This window comes from Chroicocephalus ridibundus, chromosome 2 (assembly GCF_963924245.1).
Source record: "Chroicocephalus ridibundus chromosome 2, bChrRid1.1, whole genome shotgun sequence".
Lineage (NCBI taxonomy): Eukaryota > Metazoa > Chordata > Aves > Charadriiformes > Laridae > Chroicocephalus > Chroicocephalus ridibundus.
In genome coordinates, this window is record NC_086285.1 from 72,182,523 (window position 1) to 72,208,277 (window position 25,755).

Below are 25,755 nucleotides of genomic sequence, written 5' to 3' on the forward strand. Positions count from 1 at the left end.
TGAAGGTACTCGTCACCCTTCCATAAGTGCTAAGGGTCGCCTTGGCGTGGAGCTGGCACACCGACCACAGGTGAAGGGGGAAGCCCTCCCACCAAAGTCCATAAGAGCAGCCCCCAGCAGACCAAACCTCAGCAAACAATGCTCCACGGCTACAAGTATTTCACATATTAAAGAGAGAAAGGACATATTAAAACACACATCAAAATGAACATTATTAAAAAATGCTAAATAGCATTGATTATTTTGTTTTCTCGACGGCACACATTTTCTATGCTCTGTCGCACATGGTGAGGCAAGTTCACACAAGGAGAACAGGGTTTGGAGGTATAAACAGGACAGACAGGACTGGGTGGGGTAAAGCCAAATTTAGTTAAGTGAACTGGCCATCCTGTTTTGTTCACACAACAAGCCTGCTCCAGACGGTTCTCACCAAGCCGATGAGAAAGGTGCCTCCGTCTCCCTGTTCATTTTAATCTATATAAATACTAGGTTTTGTCAGGCTAAAGAATCCACTGCAGACTCAAGCCTTTTCCTTAATTATTGGTATTCACTGGAAGAAAGGGCAAGTTTAAAGAGGAAAAAAAAAGAGATTGCCACCCTTTCAGTGCTGCTGTGAAGGGAGCTCTGCTTATCACAACAGGTGCAAAGGCCACTCACAAAAACAGAAGCAGTTCAACACTGAAAGGCTAAGAAATTACTTATTCTCTTTGTCAGCTGCTCACACAAGCAGGGTAAAGGCTACATGGAAGGAAAGAGAGAGGGTAAAAAGAAGGGTTAAAGTTTGCTAAAGAAAGAAAGGAAGGAAAAGAAGGAAAGGAAAGGAAGGAAAGGAAGGAAGGCGAAGCGCACACAAGCCCGCAGGTTCACACGAGACTGGGAGATAACGTTGACCTTAAAAAAAAAAAATTAAAAAAAAAAAAGGGGGTGAGAAATAGGGAGAAACAATACTACATCCCCACATAGAGCAGGAATGAGCAGCATCAGCAGGCTGGGGACTGGGGGAAATTTTAACAGTCTCCCACTCCAGCTGAATGGGGAGGGGAACAATGCCAGCTGAAAGCGCAGCATTCCTGCCCCTTCGCCCACAGAAAGGGGCTGTGCAGGTCTTTCTGATGGCTCCCTCTAATTACGCTTTCTTGTGCACGGCAATTCATGGCCAGCTCAGAGAATGTTCCCTGTCGGAGCGGTGATTTGTATACCACACCTACAGAGTCAACATATTGGAGAAAAAGTTATTAAATAAAAAAATAAAAAAAGAAAGAAAACTCCTCTGATGAGGTGCCTACAACTGCAGGGTTCTGTTTCCCCTTGTGCTCTTAGCTGGGGTTTTTTCCTCCACCCTTCCCCTTTCAAGATAAGGCATGAGAAGTAACTGAAACTAGAATTTCATTTTATAACACCCCTCCGTTAATCCCTAGATCTCTCTCAAGTGCTGCATAAATTTCACCCTCTCTTCACAGAGCTGGGGGTTATTTTACATCTGGTGCATCTTATTTTCTAAGGACGATGGTGCTGTTTATTTTAACCAGGCCTGGAATGATGTGCAAACCAGCCATGCCTCTTAGATGCTGATTGTTCCCAGAACCAGATGGTCAAACCTTCCTCTTTTAAGACAGCTGAACTCAAAGCCATAAAAGAAAACACCAAAAATGAAAACAATCATCAACAACGACATCAAAAAACACCCTGCGGTGGGAAAAAAATATTTCAATGTTGGCACTGTGAGAGAGAAAAAACTTAGAGAAAAGCGAGTGGTTTCCAGACCCTGGAGGTCCAGCGTGCAAAGCGGGGAATTCGCTCATTGGGAAGTTTCCACCAGTGGCAAGCAAACAGGAGGAATTCCCTAGCTTAAATATGACAGATGTTCATACCTCTGCTGCCCAGAAGCAGTAAAAACCACCTGTGGTTATTCTGACTGCCCTGCTAAATGAATGGCGAGTTAGAGTACTAATAAAACATAGCGATGCGAGTCGACGCTGCCCGCACCTGCGGGTTCTCTGATACTCGCTACTGGCTTCACAATTTATAGCCGAACCCAAAGGGCTTCAACTTCATTTTAGCACCATGAATAGTCTCTTGCCATCCTCGGGGTTCCCGTCTTTCCCAGGCCTTTTCTATTCACAACTGGTCCTAGTTTAATTGGGCTGTTTTGCTGTAAGTCAGTGAAAGCCACCGATGGGGCACTGCTAGGCACGGTGTAAGGAGAATCACCACGCTTTTTACAAAACCCGTCTTGCCTGTGGCAGGTTTAATGCAGCACAGAGTCTCCATTCGTAAAGCTACTCCTCCCTAACTAAGCCTGAGAAAACCTATGCTGAAGGTTAACTCGGCCCGACATCAGGTTGCATGCAATCCTGCAGATGTACAGCCAACTGGTTTGTTTAACTGGTTTAAGAGAACCAGCTCCTCCCCACCTTGACCAAAAATCAACAGGCATTTTCACACCACTGTAAATAAAATGAAAAATAATTTTTAAAAAATCACAGTCAGGTTACGGACAGAAAGAAACAAGGCACCACAAAGCGGCTTGTGAATTTTCCGCACAAAGGTGTGAACTTTGAGCACATTGGCTGCTCTGCAGCAGCGGCTGGCGTGCAGGCTCTCAGCCTGCACCCTCACACAAGGTATCTTTTCCTTCTTCCACCGTCTTCCACCTCTCCAGGGAAAAAACAGACACACAAGCTGCCTAAGGACTCTAAAAAAATAATCACTTTCTCTTGAACTATCATAAGAAATAGAGCCACGCAAAAATAAGAGATGCCTGGATGCCTTTCAGAAATTACTTTTCTGTAACATTTCCTAATATGCTGTAAGAAATATGCAATCCCAGCATGAAAAGACTATGTGAACACTGCAAGAAAGACGGAAAGCCCATTTCAAACGTTAGCAGGGGAGGAAGGGCTTTAGACACTTTTAGAGTTGCTAATTCAATTTTCTATGGCTCTTAAAAATGGCAAAGTCCAAGTTAAAGGATACATGCTCTGTGTTTGGACCACTACAAAATTAAGCTAAACATAAGACTAGATTTAACAGAAAAGGTCGGCTACAAGGGTGTTCACGCTTCTTGAGCTGAAATCAGATTTTGAACTAAATTAAACAGCGAAGAATAGATACACAGCCGAGGCCTCAGTGCAAGGATTTCATGGGAACCCTATGGTACTAGGTTGTAGGATTCTTTCTATCCAGATTAAAGAGTTTTGAATAAGGCTGCTAAGACACACTTTTGCTCACAGGTAGGGCACAACAGGTAGGAAACCTGAGTTCAGCACCTCCTTCTGCACATTAGCATTCACAGATGGTAATAGCTGAAATTATTGCGTACCCTCATGAAGTATCTCCAATGTATCGTCATTTAAAAACAACTCCCCCTAATACATGTCAAGTAGGTAACAACACCACAAAAAATTAAGTAGATAATGCTGTTGAAAATATTGCTGTTGTACAAACAACTGAAGATACCGTGTAATGCCTGCTCTGGTCTGGGGACATTCTCTGTGTTTGCAAAGTCCCCTGGACAATGGGACTCTAAGCTTCTTGCCACCTCTAGACGCTGGCACAACGTAGATGTTTAATAACAAGGACCACATGCCCGGTGCACACAGTCCTCACTCGTCAATGTCCTGTATGCTGAAAAATATTTTCTGTGCTAATTGGCAAGGACGGCTGTTAATCCGCCATAGAATAGCTGCCTTACAAACCTCAGCAAAATCCACTTAGCTTTGAGTCAGGCGTACTTCAGAAAGTATTTGTCCTCTTTGCATTGGGATTGAGAGACAGAGAGAGAGAAGGGGCGAGAGAGAAATAATGGAAGTGTAGTAGGGCTTTAGTATAACTTCAGAAATTCCGTAAGAACGCGAGAGAAGCCACAGACCCTGCGCTAAAGGAGAGCCACTGGTAATTAAAACCTTGATACAGCAAGTCATTTGAGTTTATTTAAAAACGTACTTAAAGATAAACACAAAGCATTTTGCTCAAACATTTTGAGGAATATGATCCTTAAGCAAGATTAACAAGTCTTTAATAACACTTGTGTTATGAAATGTCATTATAATCAAGCAGTAAATCAATAGTACAGTAGCACACACTGCAGATTGCCAGGGCTGTATTTTGAGGAACAAAAGAAAGGGCAACCTCCTCATCTTTTATGACAGTGATACATGTTATATATACCTACACCTTTCAAACAATGACATTTTTGGTACCTCTAGTCATGAGGCCATCTGTCTACATGGTAAGGGGTATATGGAAAGGGACGGCAATTTTTTTCTTCAATTTACACAACGTTGAAAGCAGCTTAAAGAAAGGACCCACCATTGCTGAATGGCTGCCTACACCAGTGCACTGCCTTGTTTTATTTTACAGCTCCCCCAACCTCCTTGCCTTGCAGCAGCAGTGGTCAGATCTGGTGTGAGGCTGCTGGGAGTCTTCAGGGGACAGATGGGCCATTGCAGAACCCACTGATGCTCCCCCAGCTTAGAGCTGCAAGGGGCCAGATGTGCCTGTGGGGGTATGCCCAGCCAGGGCCAGTGGATGGAGACCTTACAGCAGCCTTCCAGTACCTAAAGGGGGCCTACAGGAAAGGTGGAGAGGGTCTCCTTATCAGGGAGTGTAGTGATAGGACGAGGGGTAACAGTCTTAAACTGAAAGAGGGGAGATTTAGATTAGATATCAGGAAGAAATCCTTTACTGTGAGACACTGGAACAGGTTGCCCAGAGAAGCTGTGGATGCCCCATCCCTGGAGGTGTTCAAGGCCAGGCTGGATGGGGCTTTGAGCAGCCTGGTCTAGTGGGAGGTGTCCCTGCCCATGGCAGGGGGTTGGAACTAGGTGATCTTTAAGGTCCCTTCCAACCCTAACCATTCTGTGATTCTATGGGGGTAAGGGCAGAAATACGGGAGCAGAGATTTAGCCTAAACTGAAGCTGTCAGACCTACGCCCTGATGAGTGAGATAATACATGCATCCCTCTGCCTGGCCCAGGCTGAATTAGCACATCTGGACCCCACATTTACCACCACTTTGGAGCACCTTTGCCATTAACACTAAAAACACATCCTGGAGGACATCAGGACTTGAGATGAAGGAGGTGAGAGGGGAAATAAGACACCTTGCCTCCCCCCTCACCTTGTTCCTCCCTCCTCCCACACAGCTCTGAAACACTTTGTGACTTGAATGCTGTCAATCTCCTTATAGGAGAAATATATTTATAGAAACCCCATCTCTGTGGCTGAACTTTTATGGTACCAGATGTCAGAGGACATGAAGTTGATAAAATAAAGCATAGTCCAAGGAAAAGAGTCAAAATTATCAGCTGCCAGCAGCGAGAAGAATTAAAGCTTCTCCAACTTCCATGCAGCAGTGCCAGTTTACCCCAGTGAGAACTGGGGCCGGCAAGCGTGTACAGATGTAAACAATTAGGCTGAGTATGCTGTTTGGACAAGAAGATATTTGTCCTTCACAGTAGAGATTTTGCTAGAAAGGGTTAACGCCTTTTCCTTTGAAATACAGCGCAGCAGCTGCAGATGACATCAGATTTTCTGCCATACTGTTTTATTTCAATGCACACGAAGCATCCAGGGAAGACCAAGCACTGCTTGAGACTGTAATGAGAGTGATGGTCAGAGGTATCGCAATAAATGATATCGTTTAGAGATTTCTTGATCATATGGTTGTGTTTAAAAACAGGGATATCTTCAGTTTGTTAGGAGAGTAAAATGAAGATGTATCTCAATAGAGAAAAAGCACCAAGGGTTCAGGCACCTTTTTTGGTAATTAACCTGCAAGAAACACATGGATCTTAGGTACACACATGAATCAACTAAAGCCAGCAGCCCAGGAAGATGCCAGGGTTTGTAACTGAAGGATCCATATCGCTGTACTTTGGCACTATGCAGCAAAGACGAGAAGTAGGTTAATTAAAATTCATATGTCATTTCCATTTCCTCTGCATGTCTACAAGACTGTTTATTCTCACCATCTGAAAGAGATTCTCACCATCTGAAAGAGATATTAATTGCTGCTCTTGGTTGGTGAGAATAAACACTACAAGAGATCAAGTTCCCTAGTGAAGCCTTCTCAGTTTTTCTTTTAAAACCCAATGGAACAGCTTGAAAGGGCTGCTTTTATCTGCACAGCAATTGACTTAAGATGCAAGCCTAGGGTTAAGTCCATTACCACTTGTCCACCAAAATTTTACTGGCAAACACTAGAGCAGTGTTTGCTGCCTATTTCCTTCAGCCACAGCTCAACACTGTAAGAAGATTTCAGCTGTAGATTAGGTTTAGGTGATTTGCTTCAAATAATCCCCTTTCTTCATCACTGGTGCCAGCACTGTCGCTGATGAAGTGATCAAAAGTGCGCGTAGGATCCCTAAACAGGACATTTCACGCAACCTGGAGAGTTGATGTTTCTTATCAACACTTATAAATACTTAAAGGGTGGGTGTCAGGAGGATGGGACGAGGCTCTTTTCAGTGGTGCCTGGGGACAGGACAAGAGGTAACGGGCACAAACTTGAGCATAGGAAGTTCCACCTAAACATGAGGAGGAACTTCTTTACTTTGAGGGTGGCAGAGCACTGGAACAGACTGCCCAGAGAGGTGGTGGAGTCTCCGTCTCTGGAGACATTCAAAACCTGCCTGGACGCGTTCCTGTGCAACCTGCTCTAGGTGACCCTGCTCTGGCAGGGGGGTTGGACTAGATGATCTCCAGAGGTTCCTTCCAACCCTATGATTCTATGATTCTATGACACAGTATGGAAATAATGCATATGTTTGCTCATCAGTATCTCAACATTGATGCAGTATCGATGATGAATTGAGGTCTAACCAAGATGCACTGCTCATGGTGCATCTCAGAGATTGCATATCTCCTGCAAGCGTAACACCTTGTAGTAATACAAAGCGCGCAGTTTGGTGGCAATCTCTTCCCCTGTACCAGAGGTCACAGTGAGGTGTGTGGATAGTGCAGTCGGTGCCAGCCCAGAGCTGCATGGTACCCATGACTGGCTTGGCTTCGGCATCACTTCCATTGTGGTTGTAGGTGTGTTTTTAATTCCTAAGTGCTTAGACTTGCAGAGCCTGACAGTGACTGTGATGTGAACGCTTTCCCTTTGCCAACACCAGTGCTTTCCAGGCCTTCACAGCAACAGTTAAAAACCAATAACAAGTGTTTCAGTCGGAGCAGCAATGTAGGTTCCTTCACCTCCAGAAACATGAGGCCTACCGTCACCTTGCAGTGACGCTGCTCCGCATTCATCAAGGCCCGGGTGGAAATGGTACAGTTGGGGTGTGGAATAACACACCCGCAGACTTCACTGATTCCTGGCAGAAGGCTCCTCGACAGCCCTGTGACCCACCCCAGCAAAAAAAATATATGATAGGAAAAATAAACACCCGTGGCAAAGTGAGACGCTGCAGAGTGAAATACACTTCTGGGATGCTTTGACCAAGCCAAGGATGTAACATGTGCATGCTAATGAAGCATCCAGCAGACAACAGAAGAGAGACTATAGACAACAGGCCAAAAAAGTTAGGCATCCACTGCATATACTGCTGCCATTTCCCAGCTGAAAACAGCCCACACGCATCTTTTAGAAGGCTACAGCATTTCTAGATCATCATATTTCACAGGGATTTGAAAAAGAACATTGGTATTACTAAACACCTACCAGCAGGTGAAGAGGAGATTGGCCAGCCCTTCAGCGACAAAAGAAACGGGGCCATGCTACTCATGTGGCAGGGTAAGGAAGGTCCAGCCAGCGTGCATCTTCAGCAGGTCTTTCAGCTCCTGGAAGAGCCACATAATACTAAGGAGTCTGCCAGGGCTGTAGGTCAGGCTCATAGTATTTTTAAAAATGAAACATACACTACAGAAATGTTGGAAGAAGGACATTAAAAACAAACAAACAAAATCTATTTTGAAAATCTGGCTGATACTTGTCTATGAATATAAAAATTCAAAAGTTGGTTGCGCAGTATTTGTTAGCCACTTGAGTTACACGTGGTGTGGATGAAATGGATTTCAACTAAAGAAAAGGAACTACTGTGCTGTACTTTCAGCCAAAAATTCTAGAAAAGGGACAGAAATTATAAGTAATGAATTTCTAAGAAGAGACAGTCTGAGAATACTTCTCGGTTAACAGTATTTTTTTTGTCTCTCAACCAGTTATTTCCCTGAACACTTTAGTTCTCAAGAGATCTGGAGTGATGCAAAACCCCTACCTCTCTTGCAGCATCAGTTTACAAAAGCTGTACCTGCTGCAGTGCCATCACAACAAAACAAATTTGGCTTCGGTGCTAATTTGCTCACCATAAGTGCCACTTGAGACAAAAGCTAGACCTGGAGTATTAGGCAGCAATCTCCATAAACATATCCAAGCCAAACACTTCAGTAACATGAAGGCTGCGAAAACTGATGAGAAGACATACAGAAGTTAAAGTAGTACCATTCTGGGGGCATTTCTGGGCAAGTCAAGGTATATCCAGGTCCTCCCCTCTACCCATTCTTTGGGGTACCTACATCACAATCATTTTGTGTACAGCCGAAATACTAAACTGGTGCTTTACAACTCACCCCCATTTTCTTGCTTATATCACCTTTCTACTACTGCAAAAATATTAGGCTGACTTGATGGGGTGGGGAAATAGTATTTTGTACCCACTTCTGATTCACAAGAAGCCAACAGGATTTTTACCACTGACTTAAAGACAACGGGAACACGCTCTTACTGAGAAATAGAGAGAGGCTGTTTGTTATATTTGAACGTGTGCACCTCTGTTACACTGCCACTGTAATTTGCTGCAATTCTCTTGTGTCTGTTTCTAATACAAACACGTAAGCCAGCTCTATGAAATGCAAATAATGACAACTTTAAAAAAAAATAATTAATAAATCCTTAGGCTTTTGAGTAAAGGAGAGCACATCAGTGACTCACTCATCAATGCGCAGACCCCTTTGTGAAGTGCTAGGGTCTCTGTGGAAACCCATCATATACACTTGAATTTTCCCCAGAAAGTTTTGGCTATGAAATGATGCATTGAGAATATGGAACATATTTATCCCTCCATCTTTACAACAGTGCAACTGCCATTATTGGCAGTGCAGGAATCAAATCCTAAATCCTATCCATCACTTTGAAAATGTCACTCTAATACGAGCCTGACAGCCCCAATGCACAGCCTCCCCTGCAGATACTCTTGCCCTTGTAAAATAGATATTTTGAGCATCCACTTCTGAAACTTCCTCTTCACCTCAAGGGCAAGCTTGTGCTTATTCATTATTATCTATAGGGCATCACAGGTATCCATGCTTTTTTTTTTCCCAAGCATAATGCCTTTGTCCGCCAGAAACAACCACACTCACAGCTATCCCAGTCCACAGAGAAGGTGGTGATCACCTGGAGGCCAAAAAAGAAGGGGCATTTCCAGAGTCCCTTCCCAATAAAGTTTGTGACTGATGAGGACAGTTATTTACGTGACTGCAAGGCACACTGCAATAAAACATATTTTCCCCCTTGACCAGTGAAACATCTGAGGTTGCCCCCAGGTGTCTGTAGACACCAGGCCTACACCCATCAGACCAATATTGGATGCGTGGCAACACTCCAACAAAGAGCACTAGGAGCAAGGTTAAATATCAGTCAGGGAGGTGCAACACCAAATAAAAGGTGAGATCCAGTGGGAGGAGAAAGATTATAGCAGTGCAGGATCCTGGGGTGCTCCTGTTACACACAGCATCCTGAGAGCTCCTCTGCGCTTTTGGTTTTAATTAGCATTTGTTAACATATGGAGATATTTACCCAGAAGGAAGGTTGGTGGAGAGGTTACCAGAAACAGCCTCTCTCCCTTTCCCCCATCCCCTTCCCACTGGGGCGCAGGGGCCAGCTCTCCAGCTGGTCTAAATCTGCAGTGCTCCACTGATTTACACCAGCTGAGCATCTGGCTGCAAGTCATTTCCGATCATTTATAAAAAGCACAGCGTCGTGGTGTGCTGCTTATAACTCTCTCTCTCCTGAGCCAAGGCTGAGGTCCTCACCTGTACCCTGCTTGGATGTGTTGCCCCATGCCGTGCCATCTCCCGTGGCATCAGACGGACACAGCCAGGCCCACTCCTGGCTGCTGTCACCTGGGGAAAATAGGTGCAGGATCCAACCTCCCATCTCCTCTTACAAAATGGAGGTGGGAGAGAGAGAGGAGGGGAAATCCCTGCCCGCTCCCTCCCTAGGCCCTGTGGGGAGGATTAGTTAGCCCGTGTTTATAAATCGCTCTGAAGGGGTCAAGTGCGGAAGTGATTGATGTCAGCTTCTCCGCACCACATTTAACAGCGGACCGAGGGTTGCTTTTAATTTCTCTTAATAACGAACAGAGCAAATAGCACCCAGTGCCCAGCCTTCGGCTTGCAAGGGCAAAGCTTGGCAAAGTTCCCCTATGGCACGGGAGGCATCTCCTGGGCCTCGCACAGGGGCCAGGAAGAGGCAGCAGAGCCCTGGAGGCCCTCCTCGCAGCTCCCGGGGGAGGGCACCCACTCGCAGAGCTGCTCCCGACCCAGGCACCCATCTTGCTCAGCTTTCCAGTTGCTTATCTTAATGCACAGGGATGCCTTTCCTCCTGAGCCTGGCGGGATGAGTGGGAGTGAGCAAAGGATGGAGCAGCTGCGGCTTGCTCTGTCATGTCCTCGTCACCTCCCATGGCTCAAACCTCGTACCCACCACAGCCCTTTCGGTTCAACTCATGCCCGCAGTTCTTGTCATCATTTCCCCATGAGCAAGGGGCAGGAAGGGGGCCCGTCCCCTTTGCTTTCCTGCAGGCCACATTTGCGCCTTCGCACCAACGTTTTTCCCAATCTTTGCCTCGTTTTTCTGGAGAAAAAGCGATTCCATTTTTAGCAGTAAGGAAGCTTTCTTCAAAATTGTCCTCAAGTCTTCAGGCTAGTTTTCAGCATTTAAACTGACTTGAATTCCTTTTTCTGCCTGTTCTTTACAAGGAAAATCCCAAATTTATATGGACATATTTCAGTTATATTTAAAGCAACATTACTTTCACAGATAGTTTCAGCGAGAATGAAATTAAAATAAAATTTGTTATAATAGAAATCTTTTTGCGTTGTGGACACCAGTTTTTGCTGATCCTTCTGCATTCCTGTGAATAAGGCGGCTAATCCGCTCACCCGTGCGGCAGCACCCACCGCCTCTGGAGAGAGGCACAGAAGAAGAGGAGGAATCGCCTCAAGTGAGAGCAACAGAAGAACAATTTGCTTGGCCACGGTGGAAACAGTCCTTCTGGCTGATGCCACAGCCAGCCGTGGGGGTAGGAGATGACACGGTGGGTGGCAGAACTTGCCAGGGGTGAAGCTGGGAAAAAATGAGAACCTGAACTGGCAGACACCCCATCTTCTCCGAGGCCACCACAGCAACTTTGTGCGGGTCTCCTGCGGCCAGAAAGCCAAGGTATCACCTTTCCTCCGGATACTGCAACACGGGGGCAGCTGCACACCACCGAAGGTGGGATCAGGGTGCTCACCCCATCGCTGTATCCGTCCTGTTTCCTCAGAGAGGTAACAAGGTATTTGGCTTTAAAGCAGGCAAGAGTGCAGCCTCAGTCCTGCGCCTCCTGAGGTCCCCAGGAGTTTTGCCACTGGCTTTACCAGCCGGGCAGTCGGGGTCACTGCGTGGTGCTTAAGCAGCCCTTCTGGAATCACAGCCCTAGACTGCAATTAGTGCTGATTTATTCTGGGTGACTACAGTTCAACACAGACCAGTACTGGTCTGGCTGCCACAATTCATCCTTGAGATTTGCCAGTAAAGGCAGCAATTCTTTTGATCTTCCTAATAGAGAAAATTGGAGAGCATACAATTAGCCTTTTTTTTTTCCCCCCCACTGCCATTTGGATACGACTGCGAGCAGTCTGAGGGAGAGCTCTGCTTGGAGCAGAATGCTCCTCCAGTCCTGCTGGCCACGTAATGGCAAAGGATTTAAGTATTCCCGACTCCGCTCCCAAACATGTCAAACACGTGTATGGGGAAAGAGATTGTAACAAGAGTGAGGGCATTGCCTGGGGCAGAAAGGATGGAGCGGCAGAGGAACTCCCGCTATTATTTGACTGTAAAGCATCTTGCTTTACATAGCTCATGCGGCTTGGCCTAGCAGGGATCAAGGCATGACCCAAGTGACCAGCTATGACCAAGTTCACAGCAGGGTGAGAAAAGAGCCCAAATCTGTCCTTCCAGCTCGTTTGACTAGGAGCTGCTTGTTCGCTGCTCCTCCAGTGAGGCTCAGAGGAGGGCAAGGCTGAGCTGTACTACACCAGCTCTGGACAAACACAGCAGCAACTCATCAGCAGGATATAAAGAAGCAAAAAGAGAACATTTCTTTGGCTACAGGAAATGAGAGATATCCAGGACACGTATCCTCCTGTACAAAGGATCTGCAGAGATGGTGGTCATTTATTCACACTCTCCGCATTGCCCTTGTCCTTGGAGAAGTTTTCTGTGTGCCGTTCAGCGTTGGTTCAATCTGCAGACAAGATGTGATTACATGCGAGAGTTGCTATAATGACAGTTCCCCTGGGCTGAAAGGAGTAAAGGATCACAAGCCCCTTTCTGAAGGGGGACAGATGGAAACAGAAGTCACCACCCCAAGCAGCGGGTTAGGCAGCGAGGCTTGAACAGAAGCTAAGCCACAGGAGCCGGGTGGGGGCTCCTCCAGCAAACTCCCAGCAAATTACTCCTGTCCTCCCGCCCCCCAATATGGTCGTGATTATTTAAAAGCAGGGGAATACCAACCATTACATCTGTACAAACACGCCACAGGAAACCAAATTGTAAAGACATCAGCAATCAAGACCAGACTCTTGGTTTGTTTGTTCGGATATCAACATCCACTAAAGACAGCCCCGATCACGGCTGTAATTGGCACGGCACTAAATGTTCCTGGGGCAATGTGGAAGGTGAATAGGGCAAGGTGGGCAGAGAGCAAAGCTTGTCTCTCTGCGATCCCCTACTGTTTCAAGAACAACTTGTGAACTGTTGTGGAGCAGGGCATAACTAAATTAGTCTGGGGAAGAGAAGGGTCACACAAACATGTCCCAGTCAGCGTCATTCACTCTGGCATTTTGCTTAATGTTCATCCTGAAGTTCAAGCCAGGGAGCTGCCAGAGAAACCATTCAGCTACAAGCTCTTCTCTCTCCTCCTGAAAACATCAAATAACCAGAATATTACTCGCAACCAGAAGTGTGCCTGCTGTTCCCTTTGAGTCTTGCAAAGTGTAAGGCGTATTTTTCCCACCAACAATGATAAAAGGTTAGTTTGTTTGTTTGTCTGTTTGCTTTAATGATTAAACATTTATCCTATAGGGGATTTCTTCTTTGGAGGTTAAAATAATGAAAGAGATCAGAATTTTTTGAACAATTCACCTGATGTGGCCCAAATGTTCATGCATCATCTCTGTTCTTGAGTCTTGGGCGCCAGTGAAACATCATACCTACTATAAGACACCCGGTTATAATGCAAGCATTAGCATTTAGCACACATTTACTCAGAAGAAACAAGCCCATGCAAACTATGAATATCTCAACTTCAAAAAAATCCAGGAGAGTTCTCTTTTAAAAACCTCCAGGAGGAGATTTCTTTTAATGCTCTGAGTGCCTACAAGTCATTCACAAATTGAGTGCCTATAAGTCATTAACAAATTAACAAGCACAGAGTATTAATAAACTTAGTAGCTTAAGATGTGCACGTGGTCTTACTCTTTGGGCGGCGGGGGGCAGAACCGTGCCTTTCTGCATTAGAAGACCATACCAAAAAAAACTCCAAACCCGTAAGACTGCAGGGAATTCGGCAGCACACTTTCCTCCAGTGGTCTTCCACTGCTGCAGACAGCCTAAAAATAAGGGGGAAATTCTGTTTTGCCTTTTGTCACCTGTGCAGAAGAAAATCCATCTCTTCTGCGTGCTGTATGTCTCTGTAGCGCATCAAGCATAAGCACGTACAGGCATGAAATACAGTGATAAGATTAATAATAACAATATGTATTTGTTGCTACAAATGCATTCTTTTACATCAAGACCTCAAGAAAGCTAATCACTTCAGTAAATATTTAAGAACATGCTGAAGCCAATGGGACTTAGGTGCTTTCCCTCACTGAGCCCTTAATACGTAAATATGAGCCTCTATTTGATCAGCTCCCAAAATCAAGAAAATAGTAAGTGAATGCAGAACTCACCATATTTTGCCAGATCCCACAACACTAGAAACAGGGACACTCCTTGAAACTAGTAGCAGTTTAAAACAGATATGAAAAATTACTTTATTTACACAGCAGGTAATGAAATTTCTGGAATCTGTCCCTACCTTGTCTTCTTTCCTGTCCCTCGTGGGATGGAAGCAATGACGCTTACCCCTTAATTTTTCCCAAACCTCTGCTATCATTGTTCCCCACACTCGGGGAAACTCGCACAGCAGAGGGGAAATCTACATTACTAGAGAGAAATGTGAAAAGTCAAGTCACTTTAAAACTAGAAAAGATAACAAAAAATAGATATAATAATATTTCTCTCCTGTTTGGGGAGGGAGGGGGAACCTAAAAATAACAACCAACAAGCCCTAAAACCAGTTTGCTCTAGTTATGATAATCCAGGCATAACATTTATATGAGAACATAAAATACAGCACACAGCCGTAAGTAAAACAATATGTGTGTTCCTGAATAATGGGAAAATAGCTTGCCAATAAGGATATATTTTGAGCAAATGAAAGATGACCTGGAATTGACTCTGGAGTAACAACTTGATTACTTATAAAAATAGAAGGTAGGGGAAAAGAAAAAGGGAGAGGAAGCAGTGGTTGGGAAGAGCTTATGTTATGTGGTATTTGATGTATTTACTTTGAAAAGTTTCCTTTTGATGAATAATAAAAACAATGCCATAGCAGCCACCTTCGTGCCAAAAAATAAGATTGGCTAGGGATTTTACAACTAACGTGGCTCTACTCACCCAGATTCTCCATGCCAGAAGGCCACATTTAAGCTTAGATGGTGAAACCGGAGCAAAAGAGGTTGAATAAAGAACAACTCCGAAGGCGAAGGGAGGGAAGAGCATGTGGCACAGCTCCTTGAGAGAGCGCTTACCGGCTCTCCTGCCTGCAAATTGTTTCCATGCTGGTGTGCAGAGCAACGCTCTAGTGTGCCTTGGAAGAGACCCAACACGCTTACCAGCTAAGGCATTTCTTTCTTTTAATATCCAAGGTGAGCTCAGTGTTCATAAAAGTACAAGATTGCCAGGCTTGTTGGCTGAAGCAATCCACCACCGCGGGTGAGACATTTCCCCCCTGGGCTCTGGGTCCTCCACGGATAAGGCAGAGCTGCCATGTATGCAGCAGAGGGAAGACCAGGGACAACATAACCAAGCGCCAGGTTGTTGCTGGGAAAGCTAGTTCTGTACGCTTGCAAAATATTTGGCAGGAGTGTTGTGATGCAGGGCCCTGGAAAAAGCCATGGGTGAGCGCTAGCACGTTCCCCTGTACCTACCCAAGCGGTTAATGCCCAAACTACCCCTACCCTCCTCCAGCCCCCCCCAGCCCTCTTCCCTCAGAGGCATCAGTACTAAGGATATCTCTGTGTCTCCCTAGATTCTCGTGATTCTCTTGATCCTGCATGCAATGGTATTTTCTGGACCGGCACTGGTATAAAGCAAGAAAAAGAGGGGGAATCAGCTCATTTTACACCAGTTTCAAACTTCTCTACAGTCAAAACAAAAATAAATTGGTGGGTTTCTTCTAATGTGACTCTGATTTCACCCCTGTGAAATAAACATCACTCTCATCCTTGTCCCTCTTCTCCTTTCCCATATGTGTGACGGACCTTTTCCCTTTGCTGGTTCTCTCCCCTTTGGGATCTTTGCCCATCTCTCTCTCTCCTTCTGAAGCATTTCCTCATTTTTAAGTATCAAGCCAAAAGTCTTTCTCTCTAATCTCTGTAGAATGCAGCATCACGATCAACTGCGATGCGTTTCTGCCTAGCTCAAAAGCCGAGGGGCTTCCTTGAAAAATACCCCAGACAACTGCTTTTCTAAGCGATGAGGGAGCAAAGTTCAGGCCTCGTCCTGATTTCCAGATAATCTGAGCTTACATGAAAGCTCCCCGTGATACACAAAGAAATATTTACTATATGAATTTAAGCAACATTTCCTGCTTTGCAAAAACAAAGTTAGTGTTTGAGCTAGGTTTTCTGTCCAGTGGGTTTCTGATATACGGTGCTTGTTATGGCATCCTGACAGGTTTCTTCTTCACTTTCTCAGCTGGACCTGTTCGCAGGAAATAAGAGGACCAAGATTTATGAACTTAAAGCAGTATTTTGTTGCTTTACATGACTAATTCAACAAAGGTCAAGCAGCGAGAAGCAAAGAATGGAGGAGCAAGTACAGAGGCAACACAGAGAAGTGAACCCGATTAATTTTTCCCTTGGAAATACTACAGAGAGGATTGCTTTCCTTGGAGATCGTGAGTTTGTAACAGAGATGTTGCCATCATTACGGGGATGACTAAAACGTGAAGTGCAACTACTTCATCTTTTACACAGCTCTGTGTCCACAGAGGGTAAAGCCTTTAGAAAGCAATAAGCCAGCAGAACATCACAGTTATTAATCTGGGGTATTTTATCTCTTTTCTCTGGGTACATCTATTAGCTGCACATGTGACTCTTTCAACAAAACCCTTTCCTATGTCCTCTTCTTACGTCCCCCTCCTTTGTTCTTTTATTGGTTTAAGCTGTAACTTACCAGGTCAAGAAAATCATTCCCATTTTTATTACAAGTCTCTATAAATAATAAGTCATGCATATGTTAGGAATAAGAACTAGAAGTAATTATTTGCCAAGGTCTGTTTTTCCTAGCAAAGAAAAAGCATCCACCATTTGTGTCGGTTTTTTTTTAATAAAGTGGGTATCGTCATGTGCACTGAGCAGAGAAAGGCCCCATCAGAAAGAAAACAAATGGGAAGGAACGTGTTGGCCCCTTGGCTTCAGTGAAGCCATATTTCAGAGGGGTTTTCACCAGTCATTACCAGGGTGGGGAGAGAGGGGCTGCAAGTCACATTCATTCTCAAATCACCAATGATCCCTTATCACTGGCCTTTATGTTAGGGTTTTTTATTCTTTTTTATAGGAGGATGAAGGATTTCTTTATAATTCATTCCAGAAGCCTACCTGCACTCCCCTTGTAAGGGGGTAGTTGATAAGAAAAATACCTCTTCTCTCCGCTACACCAAAACTTTAGTATCTGCAGCCCTATAAAGGGCAATCCAACTCAGATTAAAACCTGGATTTTCTTTCCTTATCCCTGCATACACCAGTACCTCTCATGGGGAAGATTTGGGTACCAACAAGCATTCAGATGACAACTGCCCCCAGAGGAAGCATCCATCGGTCAGTGCAGGCTCTCCCCAGTGGAGCCCACCCTCTTCATTGGCATCCCCTTTGCTTTTTTCCCCCCCAACAACATTGAAAAGGAACCACCCGGTTCTATGCACCACTTCAATCTTCGAGGTCTCAACCAGCACTCTTCCTTTCCTGAGTCAGCACCTGTTTAAACGAGGTGCTTTAATGAGGTTTCCCATTTAGGCTGTGAGCTCTTCTCTTTATTCTGCCCATCGTCCATCTCGGGGGGATGAGGACCAATGGTAACTGTAAAGTTATGTCCAAGTAGATCTTCGTCTTGCCGAGAGTAAGTTTCTTTGCTCTCTGATCCGCTGCTATAAGCATTTCCTCAGCTTCCAAAGACTGCACAGGTAAGTGAGTTTCCACACAGAAACACCCAGCATGTTTCTTCAGCATTGCTCCATTGCCTCTTTATTTTTGATTTTTTGTTAAATACACCATTTTATGACACATACATTGTTGCTACATTGTGACATGCTTTTAACTAGTAAGGAAGAAGCTTTTACAATTGCATTTCTGAAAAGGCTCCAATTTATTTCTCATAAAGATCCTTGGGATAAAAAGCAGATTAATGTTCAGAAGTAAGTTAAATGAAAAATTGAGGCTGCTCAGAGGGAGATGTTAAAGGCTGACTAGCACAAAAGGGTACTTTCTGGCAAACTTCTCGAAGCACTAAAAGAAAAGGGTCAAGAGTCATCTGCTTAAGTAATGATCTCCAAGGCAAAAATATTGGCTGGCCAATCCCATAACTACAATGGACTATTATATCTATGTTCTATAGGCTGAATGCATCAATTATACTCATCATGTGGCTTCTTGAACATGCTTAACTTGCTATTTCCTTTTATTCAATGTGATAGCACATAAATTAATGCAAAGGCATACACGAGAGTATTTCATACCTTCTCTTCTCTGTTTTAAATTTTGAGGATCAGTGGTTTCACTATGAATAATTTAGAGGGAAAAACTTTCAGAACTGAGGGGGGTGGTAGGGCACGTCCGTGTCTATGAGAGAAGTTCTGTCCACTAACCACACTTATGCAGGATGGGAAACAGCTTTGCCAATCAATAGAGCATCATAATTCCTCTCCTAACAGGAAATGAGGACTCAGTGCAACACTGCAGTTTTAATTTTAATGCAATTTAAAAGGAAAAAAAAAAAACCACCCAACACCAGATGCTCATCAGAATACCATTAAATGTTATTACTATATGCTATTTCCCTTAGGAACTCTCATGGTTAAAAATCAACATTAAGAAGCAGCCTATACCTTTTATAGTGAATGTCTTCAGCTGCAGTTCAGTTAAGAGGTCTGACAGGTCACAAGACTCATCACAAGTTTGATTATTTCTCAATAGGCAAGCTGAGATGAGGATAATTGCTATGTTTTTACAGACCTTCTCGCCGCAGAGCCCCTCATGCTCCCCTTCCTTCAGCCTGATGAAGCATGGCTCAAACACAGCTTCGTGCCCTCTCCATTTTTCCGCTATCCTTTCCTAGATACGTGTGCGGTTTCATTTTTCACGAAGGACCGAGCACTGATCCGTTCACATGCACGTGCCTTCCCGCAGGAAAGCAACAGCACGCCACAGCTGGTGGGTGGGTGGACGGATGCACCTCCGAGCAGGGCTCCTGCACCAGCAGCCCTGATCGATTGCCACCACTCTCCTCCTTCCCCACTTGACCACAGCAGAAGGATCTCTCCCTTCCAGCACACACCGCTCGGCTCTCCTGGCATGGAGTCAGTGCTGGAAAACTGGTTGTGGCAATGCTCCAAGATTTAATACAGCAATATCCTCCTAGAGTTTTACACACTGGTAGTTTGATATCTTTCTGGGAGGAAGAACCGAGGAGACCATTCAGGCTGCAAAGCTGCTGCAAACTGAAGTCAAGGGAAAACTCATTGCTGGTTTCTTGGAGGATTAAATCGATGGTTTACCAAAAAGCGAGGAACTCCAGAAGTGAGGAAGGGTGGTCAGGACACGCAGCAGTCAGAGCCTCTGAAGGCTCAGGTGACTTTTCCTGCTCTGCTACCCATCACTCAACAGCAGCAGTGTTAGGGACTAACAATGTTATGTGAAATAGGGACATTGGTACCTCTCCGTGTCACAGGGACGTGAGGATGGATACACTAAGGATAGTGTGGCATTCAAAACATAGTGATTCCAGAATGGCCTTACATTGACATTAAAATTATTAGGGCCTTTTTTAGCTCCATATACTCCAAAAAGGGCAATATAGAATACCGGCACCTCAACTCTGAATTTGAAGTGACTCTTGATTCACAAATACAGATCTTCCTAAGCCTCTATAAGTTTTGGGGGACTTAAGCAGCAATCATGCTTCACCTGTTCACATTTCTTTTCCTCAGCCTTCAAATAAACATGAAACATACTCACCCAAGAATCAACAGTAATTTTCCTCCCATAATCCCTGGGAAACAGAAGGGTAGTGTATTGCAGGAAAAAGGAATGCTGAAACCTCTCCATACTCTGCAGAGAAGGAGCCAGGACTCTTAGCATCCCTCCTAAGCACAAAAGCACAGACAGATGGACAAAGACTCCCTTCTTAGGAACTGGCAACAACACGATACACCCAACTTACAAATTAGATAGAGAGAAGCGGTTTGCGGTGTCAGAGACGCATCTGACATTTCTGCAAGGAGGCCGGTGTTCAAATAGCACCAGCTTCGTTTTCACAGCAGACATCTTATGAGCAGTCAGCTAAATAACCCCAATGCTGCAGTAAGAGTGCTGAGCATCTTCTAGGAAATTAAGCCAAACAGCTACAGCACCTCTTCACTAAGGAGTAATTGAACACTTTGATATGATAATTGATTATTGTGCATTGATTAAAGCTGGCAAGAGAGCATACACTCTCCAGATGACTTTCAAATTACAAAGCCACAAACTTCAAAGCTTATTTGGATTCACACAACAAAATACATTTTGTTATTTACAATGTAAAAAAAAGGTATCTTTGTAAATGAGGCAAGAATTTTAAAACAGTGAATGGTGAAATGGCACAACTTGAAATAAGGAACTAATCAATGCTATCAAAATGGCTTCAATCTGTCCTGAGGACTCTAATCATTTCCAGATGATAACATGGGACTGATTGGATGTCTCTGGCAGCAATTCTTATCAAGGTCTGATTATAACAACTACAATAGAAAGAAGAAAAATTGGTTGGTAGAGGATTGTTAAGAAGGCCTGGAGAAATGTGCAAACAGTTACTCAGTTTGGTGTAAACCTACCTGATCTGGTGGTTGCAAGTTAAGGCAGAAACTACTGTTGGTCATTTCCAGCCATGCTGAGATGCTTTTCATAAATTCAGCCAAACACACACTGGAGAATAGTTTTACTTCATGGTAAAAGCAAACCAATTTGCAATCAGGTGCAATTTTTACAAACTAGCAAGGTGCAATTTTTACAAACTAGCAAATCATCAGCAAAGCACCTTGACTTGCTTCCTGGTTTTAAAAGCCTTTTCAAGCTGTCCTTAATTACACATTATTTTAATCACCATGATTCTACCTCTAGACCTGTAAGGGAACCGTGCAGTTGTTACTATTTATTTGTATTACTACTCCAGATAGGAATTGAGACCATGTTTTCCTTGCTATCATTAAAAACTTTACAAAGATATGACCCTGCTCAAAGCACTTTATCGAAACCTGCATGACCAGAGGCAACAGGTGGGCTACAAGAGAACAACGGCAGCAGAAAAAATTTACAGAGCTCAAAGGAAAGCAGTGGGCTCAGTGCAAAGTTAGGTCTTCAGTCTTATCACTGCTGCAGAGCTACGTTTCTGGGCTGATACTGGAGCATATAGTGCACATCATTCAAAATTTAGAGATTACCCAGCTTTTCTGAAGCTTCTTTAAGATTAAGTGAACTTCCTTAGGCAAGCCCTGTGTTGCTCAGTTGTTTCACATTGTGTCGGAATATGGCTTTGATGCAACCAGGTGAAATCAGGTGTCTAGAGCGAGGCCTGGATTCATTTATATTGGAAAACCAAAACAAAGCTCAAGATATACAAAGTCATTCAAAGCAAGTACAACTGAGAACTTGGAGTTACGCCAGTGCCAAAACTGCACTTTTAATTTTTAACGAAAAGTCACTTCCAGAATGAGCATGGACAAGACCACTCACAAACCATGTAACGCTTGCTGCTTAGCCAAGGAGCAAAATAACCACGTAAGAAGTGCTGTGGGCACAAGTGACTGGATCCGTCTCACCAAGCTGTCCTATGGGAATGCAAGCACTGCTCTTTCCTTTAAAGAGAAAGTACAGATATTTTGCAACACGTTCACGTCAACTGCATGAGCTTCAATTTCTTCACCAGGAAGTACGCTGCTTCTAAATTAGGGAATAGGTTAAAAGTTTGTTTTGGGACAAGACAGGAGACAAGAAGAGGAAAAAGTGTTTTGGAAAGGGAATGAACATCCCACTCATCCCACTGATAACAAACATTATCTTGTTTAATAGGAGCTTACTACTGCTGGCCTATCGTGTTGTCCCCATCTGGTTACATCTTTGTTTCAGAGGTTTGGTCCATGGGGTGCGACTCCTCAGACAAGGACACGGCAACCTTCACAGTGTCCGATGAGACAGAGAAGTTTGGCTGTGCGAGGAAGCTTATTCATGATTAAAGAGAAGGCTGCAGCTCCTAAACGCAGAAGGCAATAAATTTTTTAAATACTTCCTACCTTTGCTATCTGAAGTTCAACCCACATGTGTGAGAAAAAAAAACCACCAGAACTTCATTTAAATGCACATTTCTGTTTTGCTGGCTACATTTACTGGAACTTTTATAAAATTACCTTGTGCAGATGTCATTGTGGAGAAAGACACAGAGTCAGCGCCACCATTGTATCAGTATGGGGCAGCCCTGGTAGCTGAAATAGCATGGCATGAAACCGCCATGGGATAACAGAAGCTAACCACATCAGGGGATATTCACCACCAGGAACCAGTTACCCACCGGTGTGTAGTAATATGAGGGTGAATCCATGCTGTAACAACTCGCCCTTTTCAACCACAGAGCAAACGCTACGTGCGCTGACAACCTACTTTTAATTAATCCCTTTTCCCTTCATTCTTGTTGCAGTCATACCTTGTGCAACCCAGACCGAAATATTAAGTCAGCAAAGATCTGCACATCAACAAAATACCTGTGAGGCAGTCAGTCCATTCATCAGTCACCACCATTCCCCAGTCCCAGGGAAAGCGTTGGTCCCTGCTCCGATACGAGCACAAAGATTTACTTTTCACAATTATTGGCAGATTTTTAATCAAAAGCTTCAGGCTTATTGCCGCAATTAAATGCATGAGTCATGTATTCACTCATTTGGAAAGGTTTCTACTTTGTCTTATTGCTCACCAAGACCGTAAAAGGCGCATTGCAAGGAGGAAATCTGTCCTGGGCACCATGGGACAGATTTGTAACCCAGGCTGGTTACAAATACACCTGAGTTCCTCCTGTGGCATCACCCAAGATCATACCCCTCTCCTCCTCCACGTCTAAAGCAGCTGCCAGTTTCCACCGGAGACACTGCTGCTGTGCATCCTCCTCCCTAGGAGCCCCAGTGGGACTGCACGGGAGGCTGCTTGCCTCTCCCACCCTGGCTTTTACAATTCCATCCTGCTGTAGGAGGACCTACGGGGCATTAAATGCATGGCCTGCCCACCCGTCAGGGCCTGGAGAGCTGGTTGTGGCGTTGAGAGGAGAGGCAGAACTCCCTCTCTCCTGTCCTGTGCCTCCCTGTGCTGAAGACCCATTACAGTTATGAAGTTGTGTGTACTGCTGTGCAGGCTAAAGAGGAATTAACGCAGCTGGATTTGGAAGGACAAAGAAAACTAGTGTTCTACTATGATTGATGGTCATTGATCTGATGCTAATTAGTAAAAAAAAAAAAAAACAAAACAACTTTTAAAATACTGGAATTACATATAGTCACTTGATTGTTCATTCTAGCTTAGTACTGGTTCCTTGAGGCATTTGACTCCAACTTACAGCAAATATTTCTTATTGAACAATACTAAGTATATTTATACCACAACGAAAGGTAAGCAACGAAACAAAATTGCCACCTCCGTCTCCTATCTTTGTTCACCTTAGTACTGCACTTTGCATGAGGAGACGCTTTGCATGAGAAGCTTTGCATGAGCTTCAGGATTTGGATCCCTAATGTCATCTCATCTAATGTAAACATCTAAAAACCTCTAATCTTTTATTTAATAAAGCTTCTCACAGATCTCTCAGAGCTGATTGTGTCTTGTGAAAGTGAGTCAGCTTCCTCTGTGAAACAAAATTTTCTTTAACAGATCACAGTGCCCTGTTTTCTATTCTCTGAAAGTTTCTGATGTTGGTTTCTGTATGAATGAGTCTTTAGAATGTCTCGTTAACCCAGCCTGTGGCGTCCTTTCATACGGCTCTCTTGCCTCTTTCTTAGCCATTTCCTTTGTAACCGGCCCCAACCTTTACAATTCTTGATTGAAATAGACAGTGCGCGGAAATGATACACCTCGGCAGTGTTCGCGGTGGTATTCATAACCCTCTCACGAGGCCAATGATTATAGCTGCATGTAGTGGCTGCACCTGGAGATGAATGATCATGGAGTTGTCATCACAAAAACATTTTTCTTCCCCATCTCTCTTAGTCCCTCGCCCCTCAAAACCTCAGAACTTCAAAACTGAAGAACGGGAAAAGGGGTGAAGCCAGCAACAAGGAGTCACAAATAACTGGACGCAACTCAGCTAAAAGAGGCTCTACAAGCTCTGCACTGTGGGTCTGCTCTAGCTTACAAGGGTCTGTGGAAGGTGTTGAGCCCCTGCAGAAGAGAAGCTCATACAATGGGCATCAACTGATAAGGTAGAGAGGTGGCAATGGTCAAAGCACCATAGCTGTAACGACCAGCTGAAGCAGACAAGGAGGGAAGTGAAAAGGAAATCCTTAAAAGTGGTATGTTTTAAATAGACTAAATTTCTCACGGGGTTGTAGAGGGGCATATGGTTGGAAAGGACAGTTCTGCAAAGTTGTAAATTCCAGAAATAAGTGAAAGACAAAACCCAAAACCTTTCCTTCGAGCCGGAATTGAACCAGCGACCTAAGGATTACTTTCTACAGACAGCCTACAGTCCTCCGCTCTACCAGCTGAGCTATCGAAGGAAGATGGAAAAAAAAGGTGCCAAGAATGAGTCAAGACTGTATCAACAATAGCCTTAGGCTCTAATGGGCTTCCATATGTATTGCTTTTCACAACAGCAAAATACTATCCAAAAAAAAAAAAAGGCACAAAGCTAACTTCCCTGCAAAATTGGATTTTGGTTACAAAACTGCCAGTTTTCTGCCAAATAGTTCACAGCTCTTGTAAGACTGTTGGTGGTGGTAGCGTTAAGTTTGGAGTTCCTGTCATGACCCATATGAAATCTGTCTACGGCTTGACAAAGAATTTTGCCCACCCTTTGATGACCTTGCCACATTTCCTATGTTGAGCTAGGAGAAGAGGGAGAACTCCCCTCCACACAATTCCCCACAACAGTTCTTCAGCCAAATCCAATAACAAAATAGCAAACAAACCAGTTAACACACTCCCCAACAGCTTCCATAGCAAATGCAGAGGAAGACAGGAAAAAGACGTAAAGGAATAACCACGGAGGTTGTAATTCAAATCCCACCGATTCCTGCGGTGCATGTAAGACCCCTCGTACACAGAGGAGGTTGCAATGTCTGGCATTGAAACCGGTGGCCTCCCCAGCCCCTGGGAGGCTGAGCCCTTTGTGAATCATCTGCGTGAGTGCCGCAGCTCACAGCTGTGGCAACTGAAAGCCAACTAGACTCTTTCTGAATTACAGTGATTCACGAGCATCTCCTCGGTCTGAGCAGCAGGGTGGGGCGGAAAGCTGTGAGCAAACAGCCTGTTTGCCGAAACCAAGCCATCCTACTTGCGATGGGGGTGTGTGTAGCCCTGTTACCTCAGTGCCCTACAGCATATCCATCCTTTACCCGTGCTTACCTCCGCCCCCTCCTTGTGACTCAACCTCAAACACTGGGCTATTTCAGTAAGCGTGTAGCCAGCAGGTTGAGGGAAGCGATCGCTCCTCTATATTCAGCACTTATGAGCTTGCATTGGGAATGTTGTGTCCTGCCTTGGCTCCCTGGTAAAGACAGATGAGGACATTCTGGAATGAGTCTAGTGGAGAGGGCCACCAAGATGGTCAGGGGGCTGGAGCACATGATGTGGGAGAGGAGGCAGAGAGAGCTGGGCTTGTCTACCTTGGGAAGAGAGAGACAAAGGGCGATCATGCTGCCGTCTGCAACTACC

General features: G+C 44.5%; 1 non-coding gene across 1 annotated transcript; it reads right to left on the minus strand.

The window, feature by feature from the left end:
• Positions 1 to 24,509: 24,509 nt before the first annotated feature.
• TRNAY-GUA (transfer RNA tyrosine (anticodon GUA)) lies at positions 24,510 to 24,599 on the minus strand. The gene is given in 2 exon segments: positions 24,510 to 24,545; positions 24,563 to 24,599. It is a non-coding gene; the product is annotated as a tRNA-Tyr (tRNA).
• Positions 24,600 to 25,755: the final 1,156 nt, after the last annotated feature.